The sequence below is a fragment of the Rattus norvegicus genome, chromosome 13, assembly GCF_036323735.1.
Source record: "Rattus norvegicus strain BN/NHsdMcwi chromosome 13, GRCr8, whole genome shotgun sequence".
In the NCBI taxonomy this organism is placed as follows: Eukaryota; Metazoa; Chordata; class Mammalia; order Rodentia; family Muridae; genus Rattus; species Rattus norvegicus.
In genome coordinates, this window is record NC_086031.1 from 17,784,574 (window position 1) to 17,788,982 (window position 4,409).

At 44.2% G+C, this 4,409-nt stretch overlaps 1 pseudogene; it reads left to right on the forward strand.

Annotated features, from left to right (window-relative positions):
• The first annotated feature begins 1,808 nt into the window (after nt 1-1,808).
• Nucleotides 1,809-4,124, forward strand: Dnajc14-ps1 (DnaJ heat shock protein family (Hsp40) member C14, pseudogene 1; annotated as a pseudogene).
• Nucleotides 4,125-4,409: the final 285 nt, after the last annotated feature.

The window sequence follows — 4,409 nt, forward strand, 5'->3', positions numbered from 1 at the left end:
AGACATATACTGTGGATTATTGGTATACAAATCAATTTAACCAGCTATCATTCTCTTATGCTGAGAATAGTTCATATCATCTGTATAAGATACTTTGAAATCCATAATTGAATTAGCCACCTCTAAGTTCACAATTGTGCTAGAGATCATTAGAAGTTGTTTCTTCTTCCATATTATGCACTTCGAGCTAACCAACCATTTTTTTCCCCATTTCCTCCTCTCAGGAAAACCTCCCTAGAAATCCTCATTCAATGGTATACTATTTAAATTAAGTTTTGAAATGAAATTTTTGTAGAAAGCATAATTGGTATTATTATTAACTCACTTTGAAAATGTCCTATTAAGTAATGCCTTTATTAGAGTTATTAGACTTCATATGGTGAGTACTCTATCGCCATTTGATAGTCATATTCATACACTAATCTCTAAATGTTTTAATGGGTCATTGTATATGAAGTTCCATTCCAGAGTTGATTATTTTGGATTTTCTACCTTGGTCCATTCTAAAGCATGAATACCTAAAAATGGAAAAGGAAGCAAGTGTACTGTCATGTGGGGAAAACTCAATGTACCCAAGCTGGCCTTTCTAGCCAATAGAGTCATCTAAGACTTATACTAATACCTCCTCGCTGCCATGTTAATTGTTATTTCTTTCATGTACATTTATTATTTTGATGAAGAAAAGTTAGGAACTCTGCAATGGTTGTTATTCGTCAGCAAATGATGAGGCTACTGAACTACCTGTACAGGTCCGAACACAGCCCTACAGTTGCCTAGTTTTTATCTGAATGAGACTATCTGAGATTTCTGTAGTACTATAAGAGAAAGTACTCCCTCTAATTTTGGAGTGATTTTTTTCAGCATAATAAATGCAAAGCTGCATATCTCATAATGAAATCCAGCTTGGATCTTTTTAGTAGACAAATTGTTTTATTCATTATCATGGCTGAGGCTTTTATTTTATACTAAGATATAGTCCTTACCATTTTAATTGTTATTTGTTTCATGGACATACTTTATTTTGAGGAAGAAGTTAGGAATGCTGCAATGGTTGCTATTTTTCAGCAACTGCATCTCCAACAAAATGAAAATTTTCACTGCCTGTGTTTTGTTGCTGTTGTTGTTGTTGTTGTTTTACTGTTATTTTTGTTATTTATGTTGTACACTCATTAAATGTGGCAAGAAACAGAACAGAATAGAGCTGAGCACATTGGCTCTTTTTTGCAATATCACCACAAGTTTGAGGCAGAAGAATCAGTTCAAAAGACCTAGATTAAAAGAAAGTTTTTCCATTTCCAATGATTAAGTTAAGAAAAATTCCTCACAGGTATAACTAAATTCAAATATAGTCAAATTGAAAATGAAATAGCCCCCACTGATATCTTCCCCTCCCTCTTTCCTTCCCTCCTTTCCCTCCTTTTGTTCTCTCTCTCTCTTTATTATGTACATAAGGTTCTTTAACTTTTCTCAAAATACGTATATATTAGAGAGAGATAGATGTAGATATATAGATAGATATTATATGTGTGTTTGTGTGTATAAACATATATGTGTAGCTAACTATATAAATATTTATAATCACATATAATCATACACAAATGCATATTTTGTACATTTTAACTTTTTTGTAACACATGCCTATATCATGTTTTATTTTATATTGTGTAAAAATACAAAACAAGTAAAAGGAGCAAACAAGCAAATGAACAACACCAACAAGTAGAATAACAAAGTCATATTGGGGGAGCCAGGGGAGCTGCTCTTGTAGCTCCCCCTGGCCTCAGGCGCAGCTGCTTGAGGGGGGGGAAGGAGTTACCGCCGCTCTTCGGCAATGATGGCAGTGATCTAAAATCCTCAGGAAGCCCCGGGGTCATGGCCCAGAAGCACCCGGGAGAAAGAGGGTTGTGTGGAGTCCACCAGAGTGGTGGTTCCTCCCTCACTACATCAGGATCCTCTGTGGACCCCGAAATACTTTCATTCTCAGGACTCAGGGACTCGAAAGAGACTGCTCCTACTGGTACACGCTGCCTCAAAGAGCACTCCGACCCTAAGTACACACAACCTCCAAACCCAGCCCACTGGTCGGATCCAAGCCATGGTCCTCTAAGGGGTCCAGGACCATCTAGAGAAGGAGGCTACCCTGATGAGAGTGGGACATGTTCGGAAGAGTCAGGAGTGGACCAGGAACTCTCAACAGAGAATGAGACTGGGTACCAGGAGGATGGGAGTCCTTCTTTTCTTCCCATTCCGTCTGCTTGTAACTGCCAGGGAAGCCCTGGGGTCCCTGAAGGGACTTGTTCTGAGAAAGGAGACGGCTCTTCTAGCAGCTTTTGCCACCAGTGCACCTCTCCAGCCTTGGGGGAAGATGAAGAGTTAGAAGAAGAATACGATGATGAGGAACCTCTTAAATTTCCCAGTGATTTTTCACGTGTGTCCAGTGGAAAGAAACCCCCGTCCCGAAGGCAGAGGCACCGTTTTCTGACCAAGGAGGATGTTCCGGACAGTGGAAGCAGAGATCCCAAGGCCCCAGGCCGTCATCGGCTGGCCCGAAAATGAAGTCATACAGATAAGCGCAGAGGCCTGGGACTGTAGGGAGTAGAGGAAATATGTCTGCTTGGACAGGGAGGCTTCTGGTGGCTGATTGAACTGCTGGTATTGGTGGGAGAGTATGTGGCTATTTCATTTACGCATGCAGGAAGTTGAAAGGCAGTGACCTGGACCTTTTCCGAATCTGGGTGGGGGTCTGGGCCAGGAGATTGGGGGGCTGGGCCCGAGTGATGTTCCAGTTTCTAAGTCAGAGCTTCTTCAGTGTGGCAGGGCTGTTCATCCGTTTGCTTAGGGTAGTGGGCGCTTTCCTCCTCCTGGCTCTAGCCTCTTTTTGGGGTGTCTGCAGTTGGGCTGGAGGTTTTTGGTGGGACTAGGCGACCGGCTAGGCTGGAGGGATAAGGCCGCTTGGCTGTTCTCGTGGCTGGATTATCCAGCCTTGCATCATTTCTTGACTCTGTTGAAAGATAGCAGACCATGGCAGCAGCTGGTGAGAGTAATTCAGTGGGGCTGGCTAGAGCTGCCCTGGGTCAAGCAGAGGACTCAGAGACAGGGCACTGCCCATGTAAATAGCGGGCGATACTGCCAGCCTGAAGAGGAAGTCGCCCGACTCTTGACCATGGCTGGGGTTCCTGAAGATGAACTAAACCCTTTTCATGTGCTGGGGGTTGAAGCTACAGCATCCGATATTGAACTAAAGAAAGCCTATAGGCAGCTAGCGGTGATGGTCCATCCTGATAAAAATCACCATCCCCGGGCTGAGGAGGCCTTTAAAGTTTTGCGGGCAGCTTGGGACATTGTCAGCAATCCAGAGAGGCGGAAGGAATATGAGATGAAACGGATGGCAGAGAATGAGCTCAGCCGCTCGGTGAATGAGTTTCTTTCGAAGCTACAAGATGATTTCAAGGAGCCAATGAATACGATGATGTGCAGCCGGTGCCAAGGGAAGCATAGGAGGTTTGAAATGGACCGGGAACCCAAGAGTGCCAGATACTGTGCTGAGTGTAACAGGTTGCATCCTGCTGAGGAAGGAGACTTCTGGGCAGAGTCAAGCATGTTGGGCCTCAAGATCACCTACTTTGCACTGATGGATGGGAAGGTGTATGACATCACAGAGTGGTCTGGATGCCAGCGTGTGGGCATCTCCCCAGACACCCACCAAGTTCCTTACCACACCTCATTTGGTTCTCGGTTACCAGGCACCAGCGGCGGACAAACAGCCACTCCAGAGTCCCCTCCTGCTGACCTGCAGGATTTCTTGAGCCGGATCTTTCAAGTACCTCCAGGGCCGATGTCCAATGGGAACTTCTTTGCCGCACCTCACCCTGGCCCTGGGACTACTTCAACCTCCAGGCCCAACAGTTCAGTATCCAAGGGAGAAGCCAAACCTAAACGTTGGAAGAAAGTGAGGTGGCCCTTCCAACGATGAAACCACTTCTCTTCCTTCTTCAGTCAATATCAGGGAGTCAAAAGGGCTGTGTACAGCACAGGATGGAGTTTGATTTATGTTAAAATACTTTAAAAAGGGAAACATTTTAAATTGTTCACTCAGTACTTAGAGGAAGCTCATGACCTCTTCTCCCCCTTCCCCAACATCCAGGAATGGAATCTTGTTTTCTGATAATACCAAAGAAATAGGAGTTGGCTAGAGCAAAGACTCTGTCCAGACAGTGTGTTTCTGAGGTGTGGGAACTGGGGACTTCTCTGGGGTCTGTATGCCTTTATCTTACCATCTGCTCTCAGAGCAGTAGCCTTCCTCTACACAAAAGAGAAACAAGCCGAGAAAGAAATTAGGGAAACGACACCCTTCATAATAGGCCCGAATAATATAAAGTACCTCGGTGTGACTTTAACCAAGCAAGTAA